General features: G+C 38.2%; 1 protein-coding gene and 1 long non-coding RNA gene across 2 annotated transcripts in view; both read right to left on the bottom strand.

Annotated features, from left to right (window-relative positions):
• ABCC12 (ATP binding cassette subfamily C member 12) overlaps positions 1-16,908 on the bottom strand; it is a 1,155,696-nt gene that overhangs the window by 235,938 nt on the left and 902,850 nt on the right. The gene's annotated exons all lie outside the window — the stretch shown is intronic.
• Positions 2,365-13,252, bottom strand: LOC122810365. Its single transcript, XR_006366089.1, has 3 exons — positions 13,243-13,252; positions 4,468-4,470; positions 2,365-2,724 (listed from the first exon to the last, which is right to left on the bottom strand). It is a non-coding gene; the product is annotated as an uncharacterized LOC122810365 (long non-coding RNA).

Genomic DNA, 16,908 nt, shown 5'->3' with positions numbered 1-16,908 from the left:
TCCGACAGTTTGCAAATCCTTCAAATTTATAATTCTTCTTAGTTAGGGGATGTGTAAAGATGTTCGAACTCCAAGATCACACTACAGTAGGGAAAAGGATATATTTTCTTATCCCCACTGTACCGTGTAACTGACGTGAGTTGGTTAACCAACTTTTGCGAAAGTGCATTTTTGGTTAAGTGCACTTCCATGAAACTGGGTGTCTGCTTTCTAATCTTTGAAGAAATTAGTTTTTGAAGATTAGCTGTAGACCCCTATATATATATATATATATATATATATATATATATATATATATATATATATATCTATCTATCTATGGATGGAAACTTATTTTTGCAAGATGAAAATTGCGAAACCTTGAAAACTTGAATGGTGAGTTTTTCCCAGGGTAAGTAAACACTTGCCCAACATGCCCTTTTCTCCACTGTAGTGCGAGCTTGGATGTAGTAGTAGATCTATATATATATATATATATATATATATATATATATATATATATATATATATATGTACACATACAGGTGCCAGAGCTGCATGAAATCTCATACTGCAGGGACAGTTACTGGGAGGGAACAAGTTGCATCAGTTGTAATGCAACAAGTTATAAAACCATTTTCAAACTTAGGTGCTTAGGATTCCCTGTCTCTCCCTCCTTGGCTAACCTGGACTGACTCACAGTTCAAACTCTACGTTTACCTACACTGGGGTACTGCAACTCCTGCAAAATGGTGTCTATGGGATTGCAATTTTCCACCACAGTCTCTATCAACAAAAACTTTTTCTCTCCCAACAATTAAACAGTTCAAACTCTACATTTACCTACACTAGTGTACTGCAGCTCCTGCAAAACGGTGTCTATGGAATTGAAATTGGCCACCACAGTCTCTAACAACAAAAAGCTTTTCTCTCCCAACAATTAAACAGTTCAAACTCAAAATTTACTTACACTAGTGTACTGCAGCTCCTTCAAAATGGTGTCTATGGGATTGCAACTGGCCACCACAGTCTCTAACAACAAAAACTTTTTCTCTCCCAACAATTAAACAGTTCAAACTCTACATTTACCTACACTAGCGTACTGAAGCTCCTGCAAAACGGTGTCTAAGGGATTGCAGTTGGCCACCACAGTCTCTAACAATGAAAAATGTTTCTGTCCCAACAATCAGTGTAGGTTACAAACATACATTTATTAAGCTCTCTTTTACTGTGCTGTGTAACAAAATGAGTCACCATTTTGGTCAGTCATAGGGCTCTTTCTGCTTTATTTTTTTTGCCTCCTTCCCCTGTAACTAAAGTAAACTAATTCATACATTTATAATGAATAAAGAGGACCAGTGGAGTGAATGCTCAACGGAACAACAAGCTCAAAGATAAATAGTTAAAAACAAACACCGCTGAGCAAAACAATGGAGGATTGCAGTCTCATTTAAATCACAAGTAGCTCCTAAATCCAATAGCCAATGATGTAAATAATCCAAGTGCAGGCGAGGTATGTAAAAAGCAGGTTTATTAATAAAAAGAGGTGAGCGCTTTCGCATGAGCTTCTTCAGACCTATACAACTAAACTGTCTGTAAACATCAGTTTAAAAAGCCAAAATGGCGCCAAAATCCTGTCCATTATTTAAAGGTACATGGCTCATTAAAAATATCATGTAAAAAAGTCATATAAAATTCCTATACACCATCATAAAACAGTACGGCATTTCAAAACAAAGCCATTCATATTCATATCCATTATTGGAATAAATGAATCAAAAGTATGTGTGACAGATGGGGGGGGGGGGGGGGAATTTTTTTAATAACATAACTATCAAAACATTGACAGAGCATCTATGCATATAAAGGTTCAAAAAGACCCTACTGGCCACAAAGTAAAAAACTCTTCATAGCCTCTTAACATCTTTTGGGCAATAACCTTCTTGATTTCAGCAAAGGTCGCGGGGAACCCTTCCATTGAGACCTGGGGTGATATCTGCCCTAAACTTAATAATCCAATGGATTTCCCTGGTCTCTGTATAATTGTTAATGTCCCCTCTCCTGTATGTCCTTGAGATCTGTTCCAAGATCCTGAACTTAAAACGATGCTCTTGACCTTTGTCATTAGTATGTTTGGATAGTGCATTATGTGTAGTACCTCTCCTTGTGTGGTATACATGCTCACGAATCCTATCCCTCAGTGTCCTATTGGTCTTGCCTACATAGGAGGCTGGACAGACTGTGCAGCAGGCTAGGTAAACTACATCTCTGGACATACAATTGCCCCTCGTCCTGATGTAGTAAATACCCGAACCATATGGATATCGGAAGACAGGGTCGGTTTCTATATATGAACAAAAATTGCATTTGTCGCATGTGGTCATGTAGGGACCCAACAAAGCAGGTGGATCATTATGGACCCTTGGGTAGCAGAGCAAACTCTTTAAGTTCTTTTTATTCCGGTAAACGAATCTAGGTCGAGTACCTGTAAGGCTCTTAATAGTTGGGTCAACTGATAAAACGTGCCAATGCTTAGAAAAAATATCTTTAAGTGTACCTACATCCCTGGTGTAAAAAATGGGAAATGCAATTCCATTGTCCATATTTGAACCACCCTCTTGGCTATCCAAGCCATCACTGGCCTCTCCCGCGTATATTTCAACAGCACCATCTGAGAAATATGGTTTCGCTCTGTCTATCCTCAGATCTGCAATGCCCGCCATCCCTCTGGAGATATCTAAGTGGCTTGGATAGCCAAGAGGGCGGTTCAAATATGGACAATGGAATTGCATTTCCCATTTTTTACACCAGGGATGTAGGTACACTTAAAGATATTTTTTCTAAGCATTGGCACGTTTTATCAGTTGACCCAACTATTAAGAGCCTTACAGGTACTCGACCTAGATTCGTTTACCGGAATAAAAAGAACTTAAAGAGTTTGCTCTGCTACCCAAGGGTCCATAATGATCCACCTGCTTTGTTGGGTCCCTACATGACCACATGCGACAAATGCAATTTTTGTTCATATATAGAAACCGACCCTGTCTTCCGATATCCATATGGTTCGGGTATTTACTACATCAGGACGAGGGGCAATTGTATGTCCAGAGATGTAGTTTACCTAGCCTGCTGCACAGTCTGTCCAGCCTACTATGTAGGCAAGACCAATAGGACACTGAGGGATAGGATTCGTGAGCATGTATACCACACAAGGAGAGGTACTACACATAATGCACTATCCAAACATACTAATGACAAAGGTCAAGAGCATCGTTTTAAGTTCAGGATCTTGGAACAGATCTCAAGGACATACAGGAGAGGGGACACTAACAATTATACAGAGACCAGGGAAATCCATTGGATTATTAAGTTTAGGGCAGATATCACCCCAGGTCTCAATGGAAGGGTTCCCCTGCGACCTTTGCTGAAATCAAGAAGGTTATTGCCCAAAAGATGTTAAGAGGCTATGAAGAGTTTTTTTACTTTGTGGCCAGTAGGGTCTTTTTGAACCTTTATATGCATAGATGCTCTGTCAATGTTTTGATAGTTATGTTATTAAAAATTCCCCATCTGTCACACATACTTTTGATTCATTTATTCCAATAATGGATATGAATATGAATGGCTTTGTTTTGAAATGCCGTACTGTTTTATGATGGTGTATAGGAATTTTATATGACTTTTTTACATGATATTTTTAATGAGCCATGTACCTTTAAATAATGGACAGGATTTTGGCGCCATTTTGGCTTTTTAAACTGATGTTTACAGACAGTTTAGTTGTATAGGTCTGAAGAAGCTCATGCGAAAGCGCTCACCTCTTTTTATTAATAAACCTGCTTTTTACATACCTCGCCTGCACTTGGATTATTTACATCATTGGCTATTGGATTTAGGAGCTACTTGTGATTTAAATGAGACTGCAATCCTCCATTGTTTTGCTCAGCGGTGTTTGTTTTTAACTAATTCATACATTTGTCTCACTGACCCTAAGTTTTACAGATATACCCTGTACCTTTGTGGCTTTCTAGCACTCAGACATAGATTCCTGTTTGAAAGTTTTACTTATCTGTCTGACATTTGAACAAGTAACCCTGATAAAAATCTCAAAATTGTATACTGTTGGTCTGTCTTTCCTGCTAAAAGTAAGTAAAATTAAAATGCTGAGTGCAAGTTTTAGGCCCTTACATTCAACTTATTTGTGGTGTGGTGTGGTTCTTCCTGCTCCACTCGGGCTCGCTTTGGTTACCCCCACCCCCAAATTCCACCCACCCCAAGTATCCTCAAATTTACACTTCCACCTTGTTGTCTGGTCACTCCCACAGCCCCCTCCCACCACCATAATGTGTGCTCTCACCCTTTCACTCTTCCCACCTTGTCACCAATCTTCCCCTTTTCCCCACCCACCTTGGGCTGCCTCCACTGTGGCTTGCCTCCTTCACGCTTAACTCTTTCGCTCCCTAGCACACCTACTATCTCCTCAGATACTCACTATTTCCACACCTCAATACTGTTCGTTCCTTCACACCGCTTATTTCTAGCCACCACCCTCCCTAATATATTACTTTATATTTTCCCTATAACTCGTCCCCTCCTTTTTCCATCACACAGCACTATCCTTACTGCTATTTTTCCTACTTTTAATCTCACTAGCCCTAAGCACTTCCTACCACACTGAGCTCTATATCTTCCCCTCTTCCACCACCTTTCCCAGACGTCTTCCAACATATAGCCAACCTCCACTGACTGTTGCCTCCTCTCTTTTCTGTCTCTCCCCCTTTCAATGTCTTAAATTTAAACTCATGGCCTACCCCACTCTTACTCCTAAGCCCAAACTCAAGTACCCGATTCCCCTTACTGACTCTCCTCACCTTTTCCATCTTGTCTTTGTTCTTCTGGTTTCTGGTGACATCCATCCTAATCCTGGTCCCTCCCCTCTCTCCTCTCCCCCTCCACCTTCATATGCTGTTACCCTAGAAACATCCTCAAATATCTCCAGCCTCAAACATCTCTCTATCTCTGCAATGAACATCCAAGGCCTAAACAACAAAATGTCCGAACTTCACGCATGGTTGGCCCAACGCAAGCCTCCCATCCTGGCTCTTTTGGAAACCTGGCTAAAACCTTGTATCAATTCCTCTGATTTTTCTCCCAGCATAATATAATATCTATAGGTCTGATAGGACACCCAAAAAAGGTGGTGAGGTGGCTATCTTGTACTCTGTCTCACTGACGCTAACACCTCTAGACATTACCCTGGCTAGTTTCTCCTCGGCTGAACTACTGCTCCTAGACTGCCACATGAATAACTATAGGAAGTTTACTACTGCCTCTATCTATAGCCCCCAAGTAAAACAATCCCTATCCTTGAACATATACTCTCCTGGATAAACACCTCCATCCTCTATGAAACCATCATTCTTGGAGATGTTATTATAGATTGAAACTCCCTTATTGGTGACTCACCCCAACATTTCATAAACCTGTATGGATTCTCACAACTGATCACTACCCCTACCCACTACAGTAAAAATGCTACTGGTTAAACAGTTGACTGGATCTTGACCAACTCTCCAAGCAACTATTGTAATCCTTCTACCTTTCCTGACTCTATTAGTGACCATTCTCCCATCTCTATCTTAAGGCACTCTCCTCATCTCTCTAAGCCCCATCTCTACAGAGATTGCAGGAAACTGACTAACTTTTCCCCTGAAACCTTTAACTAGAGACTCTCTGTCATCAACTTGTCTTTCCTAAAAACTCTCCCGCTCAATGATGCTGTTACAAAATGCATCCACATTTTCCTTGATGTCCTAAACTCTCTCGCCCCAACACGCAAAATCAGAAACAATTCTAATTTCGCACCCTGGCTCTCCAAAGCTACTCATGCTTTAATGCATGAAAGAGATGCTTTATGGAAAAAATGGCAAACCACTAAAACTCCCACCTTTCTCCAAGGTTATAAGCAACTCAGAAATCATGTAAAAAACATATTATTTTGGATAAACACCAAAATTTCACTAAATTTCAAAGCTCTCACCCAAATGACCCCCAAAAATTCTGGAGTACTATCAACTCCCTGCTCCACACTGGTTCTCCTACCATCCCTAACCTTTTCCCCTACCACTGTCCCTCTGAAACTGCAGACTTACTCAACAAACACTTCATAGACAGCATCTCTGAACTCCTACCCTCTGGTAACTCTGCTCATCCCAACTCTTCTGCGTCACCCTCACCTCCCCCTAAACCTCTATGCTCCTCTGTCTCTCAGCCTTTTACCTTGTGACCTGTTTCTACTAAATATATCAAATCCCTGCTTCTTAAACTAAAACTATGCTCTCCCTCTACTGATAAACTTCCCCCTCAATTTCTGAAAGTTGCAACTGACTCTATTGCATACCATGTATCTATCTAAATCAACCACTCCATTCAGGAATCTATCATACCAGAAATATGGAAATCCTTCTATACCACTCCTCTGCACAAAGGTGGCAACTTTGTTGAACCCTTTAACTATAGACCAATCACTATTCTCTCACTGCTCTCTAAGATCCTTGAAAACTGTATACTTACTCAGCTACTGTCCTATCTCATTTACGAAAATCTCCTCACTCCCTCGCAACATGGTTTCCACCCTAAAGACAGTACCTCGGCTGGGACAACAACCTCCTCATCTCCTGTCTATTCCTTGATCTCTCTTAAGCCTTTGACACTGTGTCTCATCCCATCCTTCTTAACAAACTCTCAAACCTAAACCTCTCTCCTTCTACTCTTGGCCGGTTCCAATCCTACCTTACTGGTAGAAAACAAGCTGTTAGATGGCAGCAGGCTTTCTCACCCTTCCTTGCTGTTCAGACAGGAGTACCCCAAGGCTCCATACTTGGACCACTCCTTTTCAACAACCTACATTCATCCTGCAGTCTCTCATCTGTAAAACCATATGCAGATGACTCTACTCTCTTATCTATCTCCAATACTACCTTTGAACGACACACACTAACACAGAATTCTTTTATCTCTGTTGAAAAATGGCTCAGAAACAATCAACCAATCCTCAACCCTAAGAAAACTCAAATCCTTCTCTTCCTACCTCAGACAGTCTCTCACCTTAAATCCATTTTTTCTCTTTCCTCCCTAGATTGCACTAATATCTCCCCTGCCTCACACACCAAACTCCTTGGGGTAATAATTGATGATTGAGTAAAATTTGACTTGCACATACAACAGGCCATCATAAAAACCCACCAAAAACTTGGACTACTTTATAGGAACAAAAACTTCCTCACTACTGCCACTAAATGCACTCTTGCACAGGCATTTCTCTTACCTAGACTTCTATATCCTTCCCCTATCCTAACCAATATCCAAACTACCTCAATGCAGAAACTGGAACAAACATACAACAAAATTTTCCAGATTTATTCTAAACCAACCACTCTCTTCACATCACTGACTCTCACTAAACAAACTTCAGTGACTGGAATTTCTGCACCTTCTCCTACAATCACAACTCCAGACTACCTTTTCCATACTCAACAACCACTCTGCCTGCCCTGCTCTTGCCTCCCATGTTACTCTCTACTCTCCCCCCGGCCTCTACGGAGTGCTGATCAGCATCTTCTCTCAGTTTATAAACCCACAAAGAATATTGGCAAACTACTTTATAAACATTCTGTCTCACTAAATTGGAACAAACTCCCTCTCCATATTAGATCCAACCTTTCCTTTCCCTGTTTTAAAAAAGAGCTTAAATCCCACTTACTAAACTTGAAATTATGCCATTGCCTTGACCACATGTAGTCTTAGTCTTACCTACTGTATAACCTATTGCATCTCCTAACTTTCTTTCTCTGTTAGTAACTTCTGCTTAAACTAACCTCCTAAACCTTCAGCTCTACTACTATAGCCCTACTATAGCCCCCTCCCATTCTCCACACTATTTATCTTTCCCCCCCACTTTCTATCAATGTCTATACATTGTCCTTCTTTTGAACAATGATTATCTTTTTGTTTTTACTCTCATATCTAGTAAATTTAGACCACTGCTATCAGTGCAACCCATGTTGTTCATAATCTTTTCTTTTGTTTTTTTCTTTATAATTAATTTTGTACTTGCATTGTTATTTTTAATAGTTTTTGTCCTGTATGTTTATCTTTGCTTATGTTTGCTGGGGCTCTTTCCCCTTGGATCTCCACTGAAAAGGGGTTGCCTACTATCAATGCAATGCAAATAGTTAATAAACTTCTTTTTTACAATTATTTTGCATTGTGATTGTTATTTAATATTTGTATATTGTCACTTTATCTTTACTTATGTTTGCTGGGGCTTTTCCCCTCGTGTCTCCACTGAAAATGGGTTTGTTTGCAAACTCAGTTGGACTAACCCGGTTAACAAATGTGAAATAAAAAAAAATATTACACATTTACAAATTTCTTATACCTGATGAGTCACATTTCAACCCATGTGTTCTGCTTATTTTACCTTTTGTTCTTTACTTATTTTTTTCCCCAAAGTATTTAATACTTTCTAGTACTTTACTCTCTTTTTTTGCTATAACATCCCAGAGGAATACTTGAATACGTTGCCTTTTTAAATGTACTCCAATAAATAGAGATATTAAGTCAACAACTATACTTCTTACTTTTAGTTTGCAGTTCTTTTAAAATATATAAGCACCAGCAAGTGGTTTTAGGATACTGAGTAACTTTTGACAGTAACTTTGGCTGTTTTATTTTTTCTTGATTTGTTAATTAACTTTTAATTAATTTTTTATTGTTTGAATTTTGTTTTAACTGCACTGAGACATGACTTATTTTTTGCTGTATTTTTGTGTCTGTTGTTTGCTTGTTTAATTATTTATTTCTTTGGGGGGTGAGGAATATGATTTTTGAGCTTTCTTTTTGTATTCTTTCAGATAAAAATATATACAATCAGGTATATAGAACATGTGTAAATTATACTAATATATATTTTTTTGTTAAAAAGGGCTCTTTTCTATTTGTTGGAATTTATTTTTATGCCATTAGGCTTTTCTTCTGCTGTTCATGGTAAATTTATGATATAAATAGATATGGTGGTGGGTTTACTGGAGAGGAAGATGTTGCGAGTCAGGTTTCTGGAGCAGCATGCATTAAGAGTCATGCTCATATCTAGGTGCCCCAATACCTGGCATATCTTTGCATAGGGTCAATAAAAAATGGAGAAAAATATAGATAAATTCTGAAGACGATAGCAGATGCAAAGTACTTTCTGGGGAACTTTTGTGTGATAGCTGCTGGATGTCTTAGCTATGTGTTTTTAACTGTTGTTTTTAATTACTGTTTTAGCTGTGATGCCCAGTGTATGCATTTCACATAATGGTAGTATTCTTGAAATGTAATTATTGTTTAGTTAAGTGTGGATTCTTCATGTATTATGTTATGCTGTTTTGTTTACTTAGTTATTTAGTCTATTTTTCTGATAGCCAATTTGGAACCTGTTTTGGCTGGGTATTTATTTGAGGATAGAATTAATTATACCTTCTAATGATTTATTTTTCATTTGTCTGAGCTTTTAAACTTATATTTCTTTGTGAGGTCAGTACTTTTCTGGTGTGGGCCATTTCTTTTTGATGTCATTCATTTCTGTTATCATGTTTATAATTTTCTGTGGAGTTTAAATAAGTAATCCATATTTGTATGGAATTTTTTTTTTGCTATTTCTTCTAACAATATGCCATTTTACATGCCCTTGAGATCCTACTCATTAACCATAGAAAAGACTTCTCATATTATCTGGCTTTCTCTCTGGACCAGTGCCTTTGAAGGTTGGGATAGCACTGAGTAATTTTTTGGGAGGGGGCAAGGAAGAGCCCAAGGCATTCTAATATGATACTATCCTGATAGGACACTAAGGCTTTTTTTATATTGCACACACAATCTCACCCAATGATGTCAGTGTTAAAACTTGCCTGCAGACAAAGTGTGGCTGTATTTCCCATAGTTTGAGTAGGGCTACAGACCTAGGCATCCATTCAGTACACCCCCCCCGATAGCAGTGTCTACAAAATGTAGTTCATTCCAACTTGATCTGTCTCCTTGGGTGCAGAGTCATTGCTCAAATATAGACTTGCTGGATTTTAGTCAAGACTTCTTCCCTCTGTGCAGCGAGCAGACCTGCATTCAGAAAACCTTTGGTGGTGTCTGTTTTTTACTTCTAGGCCTCATTTCAATTTCTTATGTTATAAATTGTTCAGTTCTTCCTCTATGTATTACTACTGTATTTGCATTATTTTTTCATTCATAAGATAAAAAAATACAACTACACACACACACACACACACACACACACACACACACACACACACACACACACACACACATATGCATACCCATACGCATAGATTCAGATTTACAACAAGCTGTCCAGGACATTAAATTGTTAAATAAAAGCCTTCCAGCCTTTATGAACAAACATTTCCATTTCCTTTGTAAACATGATTCATTATGACTTAATTAATCTATGTTATTTTGTAGTTTGCCCACACTAATTCAAGCCATATCATTTTCAGATGGAGTAAACAGCTAAGAAGATAATGTCTAGAGAGCTTGAAGAAGACATAATATTGCAGATGATGGCCTGTTATGCTTGTCAGCATCTGTAAAACATTTCAGAGTACTTCATTTGTATGTATTGCAAACAGAGAGCTGATGGCACAAAGTTTTGGAGAGCCATTTAAGAGATCAGTTGTACCTCCATTAGATTTTGTAGCTTCTCCCAAATAATTGAAGGCACATCATTTTGAAGTGTAGTAAACAAACGAGATAATAATGCCTGAACATTTTGAAGAAGCCTTTATTAGTTCTTTTAAGGCCCCGGTGTGTTTTCCTTAAGCACTTCATTTTCATTAAGACTTTAGTTTCAGAATTACAGAAGTAATGAGTAATGGAGAATGTACGCATTGTAATAAAGAAGGTAATATGTACTGGCTTTTGCTGTACTTTCTTTACTAAGGCTAAAGAAGTTAGAAGAACATTATCAGCATGCATACCATTGTAAAGTGGTTAAATCCAGATATTAAAGCCAAAAAAAACTTAAAAAATGTGCTACTAACAAAACAATATGCTTTACTGTTTGCTTACACAGCTCATGTAAAGATCAAAAGGAGTACGCTACATAATGTTGTAAATTATGGTTTAATACCTAGCAACAGGCCTGGATAGCAGAAAAGCATATACAGTAAAAGAAATAGGTAAAAGAAGGTTGAAATAAAGCTGTTGCAAGGCAAACTGAACCTTCAAGTTTTTAACCACATTAAAACACTCTTCACCTAAAGTGAACTTTCAGCAAATAAAAAAGGCAAAAAGGGAGCTCTAATAGATACACTGTTTTTTGTCATTATGTTTAGATTTCCATCAGACCTCCCCGACTGAGTGGAATTACTAAGGACTGTGGTCAGCTCATAGAGTGTATTTCTAAAACATCATAAAAGATGTACCCCAGCAAATAAATATGCACACACACACGCACACACGCACACACACACGCACACACACACACACACACACACACACACACACACACACACACACACACACACACATGCACACATGTGCACCCACCTGCATGCATGCACAAACACACACACACACACACACACACACACACACACACACACACACACACACACACACACACACACACACACGCATACACGCACACACACACACACACACACACACACACACACACACACACACACACACACACACACACACACACACACACACACGTACACTCAGTAAACTCTTAAATACAATACTGTTGTCAGTTTACTGTTTAGTTTAGGTCTCAGAACAGAAGTTTTCAACATCCATATCTGTGAAACTTATACTGGACCACAAATAACAGCAAAAGTAGATAAAAAACTATTTGCAGGGGTTATAAAAGAAGACTCAAACACTACATAATTTACTGGCTGCCTACAAAATTCCAGTCGATTTTCAAGTTAAATACTTCCATTCTGAAAAGAATTAGCATAACGCCCCCTTACCTCATTAACACCTTGTGCATAAAATAATTTCTCTTTGCATTTCTCATCTCTCTGCTGAAAATTTGAGGATCATCATTTTTTAATTTCTATAATGTCAAAAGTATAATTTGTAAAGTAACATTTTTTGCAGGGGGTTGCACCCTGTACTTCCACATGGGGGCCTTCCGTCATACCACCTACATCCAAACAGGTTACTTCAGTGGTCATTGTGCCTTGAAGGAAAGTACAAATCATGGAACTTGTTTTTGAAACCTGGGAACTTGGAACTGTGCTCTTTTAGATTACATTCCTTGAAATTATTTTAAATTACTACTAGGTTACATCTCTTTAGATACACACTGGCAGATATCCAATGCAGCTACACTGTAATATTTAGAGGTGTTCACTACAGACAATGTATACATGATCATTGTGCATTGTTTCATTTTTATTATTTAGCAAGGTCATAGCTGAAATAGGTCCCTGAGTCCTGTTGAAGTAGCCATCCTACCTACCTTAAATTAATAAAATACATTTAAATAAAACTTAAGCCAACAATCATGACACTTATATGAAAGGTGCATTTATACAACATGAACAAATTAATTCTTTTTAGGATGATATGTGTTGGACATAAAACATGATTTTAAAAGTGGAATGTATGAGTTACACTGACCTGTTTCTTCCAATGTTCTCCAGTAATTGACTTTTTCAGCAGCTAGCATTTAAACATGCTTGCTATTTGGACTTAGGCATTTTGCTGAATACTGTGTTCATTTTTATTAAGCTGTTTAAATGTTTCTCCTGTAATACTGTAACTAGAAATCCTATAATGAGTCTGAAGTATTAACAGGCTTAAGCCCACAGATTCGAAACATGAAATAACTTCCAATTAAGATGGCTATTTAGAAACTCCGTCAAACTTAATTTAAACTATTGCAATTACATTTTTGAAGGATGGAACATGTAGCAAGCTCACAGCAGAGGAGCAGAAATGCTGCAAATATGTCTAAAATGTATTTGTTCTTATTTTCACAGTATGTGTGTTGTTTAACGTGTGAATATTTACGAGTAGTTCCTTAGGAGTTTTAAGTAGGAGAGCACAAAACTGAACACAGTGTGTGTTGTTGAGAGAATATATTGTTCAGTATGAAAAGAACCAGAAAAGCTGTGGAAAAATATAAGTCTGTGATACCAATTTGTATGTCTTGTATGTATTCACTACATGTGGTTGTACAATGTCACATCATACTAGCCACGTCACAAGAGTTTGTAAATTACTTCTTGTGTATGAGCACTCTTAGAATGTGTGTATTTCAGATGCTCAATTTATGAGCTAGTGGGGTCAAACAAAAGAGTATTTTTTGTGGGGCTTGCTTACCATCACCATCCCCAATCCCCCACCCCATACACAAAATGTATTAGTCTCATTTTCAGACTGTCCACAGGACTGCAAAAAGGACAAGGTATTAAACAGGGACCAGGAATACCACAAAATGCTTCCACAAAGGCCAGGTAAGTGGCAACACAAAAGGGGGAAACCAGGAATATCTGAATCAGCAGTCTTCCAGTGACAAACAGGAACCCTAACAGCTACAAGGAAATGTGGACTGCAAAGGAGAATGCTGTAGACACTGACAAAGACCCATATGCACATAGTCAGCAGCAGGTGGGTGAGAAGCTAACAAATGTGTGGACTTCACTGACCACAGGGGGCTTGACTGAGCTGTGCATGAAAGAGTGGTGTCTGTATTCCCCAAAACAAAATGTGTAAAAAGATCAAGTTAGCAAAACATGGACCAGTTTACAGGGCTGCATGACAAGAATTGATGGACGTATGAGCAAGCCTAGAAAATGAACTGTAAAATAAGACTTTTTGGGAACTCAAAAACAAGCAATAGAGAGGACTCCTGGCCATTTGCAGCCAACATGTATGAGTACTGAATAAAGTAATATAGTTTTTCTTGTTAGACTTTCTTTGTGCTAACAGTATGGACAACTATGTTTTAATATTAAATGTTGAAAAAGTGGTTGAAGTTGCAGGGCTCAGTGAACATTATCACTTACAAACATGTAGCATGTTAGAGAAGGTAGAGTTTCTTCCAGACAAGTTCTCTGCAGAGAAAGGGAGCTAATAAGTGTCAAAAATGTTGTGAAAGAAATCACAAAAAGAATCCATTAAAATGCTTCTAGAGATTCTGGAGAGAAATGGGAAATCTGAACTGAGGAATAGGGTGATCAAACAAGGAGTCCCTAAAATGAAACAAACAGGTTTCAGCAAAGAGTTTCAATATAACAAGCCATTTTGAAGTGTTTGAAGAATCCTGACAAGGTTAAGGGGAAAGTAAAATATCAGATGAAAGAGTCAAAAGAGATGGCCAACATAGTAATAAAATTAATTTAAGGTGTCTGGCAGCTGAAAGGCTGGGGTGGTTGAGGACCAATGTGCCACAGTAGCTCAGAGACAATGAAACTAAGGACTATGTGGATATATCGGGCAGGGGGCTAGGCAAAGAAGGGCTAATGATCCAAGATAAAGTAGAAGGAATGATTATTGGAAGAAGACAGAAAGAGAAAGATGGAATTAGGAAAATTGCATTAGAAGATCCAAAGCATCCAGGTATAGACAAGGTAGGGATATGACCAAATGGGAGGAAGGGTTGGAGAAGAAATGATTCATTAGTGAAGCTGGGAGAAATGAACAACTAGGGTGACAACCCCCATGAATTATATCCCAGTCAGTGAGCATATCAGGTGGATGAGTATGTAAAAAAGGGATACTCCATTTTAACAGGATGATGCAGAGAGAAGGGAAGAGTGAACAAACCAGCAAGAGGCACACAGCTTTATAGATACAAACGTGAACTAAACTAGATATACATTCGTACAATGAGTTTGGAATTTTTTTTTACTTTTTATTCCTTCTCTTCATGTATTTTCTGGTTCAGAATAAGACACAAGCAGGAAGTAACAACACAGAACAATGCAAAAGGATAGATAGCATACAAGAAAATCTAAAAATTAGGAAATACATACAATAAGAATTTGCAAACACAAGACCATAAAACAGGCAACAAAACTGCAAGCAAAAACAACACAGTAGATCTCAACTAAATTTGACAAAATGGAGGACAATTAGTGGAGGTAGTAAGCAAACACACAGGAGAACACATGACCTCTGCACCACTGACACAGGAGGCAACCTCTGCACCACTGGCAAAGGAAGTGACCTCTGCACCACTGAAATAGGAGGTGATCTCTGCACCACTGACATAGGAGGTGACGTCTGCACCACTGACATAGCAGGTGACCTCTGCACCACTGGCACGGGAGGCAACTTCTGCACCACTGGCATAGAAGGTGGCAAAGGAGGTGACCTCTGCACCACTGGCATAGGAGGCATGCTTTCTAGCACAGGAATTGCCAACCTGTAAATCAAAAAAAGGAATTCATAATCTAGAACACAAGCTACTGTTCCAATGGGATAGTTAGTAGGGCATATAAAAGAACCAATCACAAGGAGGTTAAAAAGATTGGGAATATAGACTGGAAATCAATTTAGAAAGGAGCAATGCAAGGACATCTGCATGGCTTCCATGTATGCGACAAAGTCCATAATGTTTAAGATTTTTGCTTGGAAGTGTTTGCATAGATATTTTTGTATAGCAAGTAGACTTCAGAGAAATTTTCCTCAGATAGATAGAAATGCTGTAGGTGTGAAGGAAAAGAAATAAGTAATTGAAAAAAATGTTTTTTGGTGGTGGTGGTGGGGGGGGGGGGGGTTGGTTGAGTTGGCAGATTTTAAAATTTCCTGCAGAGTACTTTGTCAGAAATGATGGAGGAACAAATGGTTATAACTAAATAATTCTTTTGAGCTGGCACATAGGATAATAGGATATGAATTGCTGAGACATAGTAAGACCTTAATAAGTTTAATGCTATTGGGTGCCGAAAATACAATCACTAGAAAATGGAAATCAAAATCTAAAGCAACTGTAATTGAATATTGTACAGGAGATAAAAAAACAGAGGCGGGATCTTTAGAAAAGGGAAGGACTGAATTCTATAGAAATAAATGAAATTTGTAGGAATAGTACATGCTGAATAATATGCAGGAAGAGAAGAGGAGAGAAATTTAAGGAAAGGCAGAAACTGATCAATGTATCAATGTTGGAGTGAATAGTGATTGTTAAAAAGAAACTGTGTACACACATGAAAATAATGAGAATACTGTTGGTTGTCTTTTCTGTTAATGTGTGCGTACCTTTCTCATTGTTAAAAATGGAAACACAAATTAATAAAGGTGTTAAAAACAATGAAACAGTAAGAACTATAGTTTATACAATAATGGAAATAGAAACAGAGAGGGGAAGAAACCCCATCATGTGGTAGAGAAGTGACACTTGGAGGCATGGCAAAATTAAATGAGATTAGTATGATTGAAAGTAAACATGAACTTGTGTCTAGAAAGGGAGGCACATCATTTATTTCCAATTGGCTAAAAAAAAAAAAAAAATGCTAGTGTTTAAAAAATGCATGCAGCTCAGACTACATCTTAGAGACAGGTGTGTGTGTGTGTGTGTGTGTGTGTGTGTGTGTGTGTGTGTGTGTGTGTGTGTGTGTGCGTGTGTGTTTTTGGACTATATCCATCTCAGCAGTGACTATTTGAAATTTACACATTCCATGAGCCAGGAAGGTATAGCCTACTTAGATACATTTGTTTACCAAGGTGAAAAAGGACTACTGTCTAGAATATTTAGGAAAAATACTTTCTCAAATAGTTACTTGGAATATTCAAGAAATCATCCTAAAAAATTACTAACAAACATATATAAAGGACAGCTAATAAGAGCTCTCAGGATGACTTCATCCCATTCGGATACGTTGAAGGGAGTAGCCTACATTACATCCCTTTTCA

Source organism: Protopterus annectens, chromosome 8.part1 (genome assembly GCF_019279795.1).
Source record: "Protopterus annectens isolate FY-2018-M chromosome 8.part1, PAN1.0, whole genome shotgun sequence".
Classification (NCBI taxonomy): Eukaryota; Metazoa; Chordata; order Ceratodontiformes; family Protopteridae; genus Protopterus; species Protopterus annectens.
This window is presented reverse-complemented; position numbering and strand designations above follow the sequence as displayed.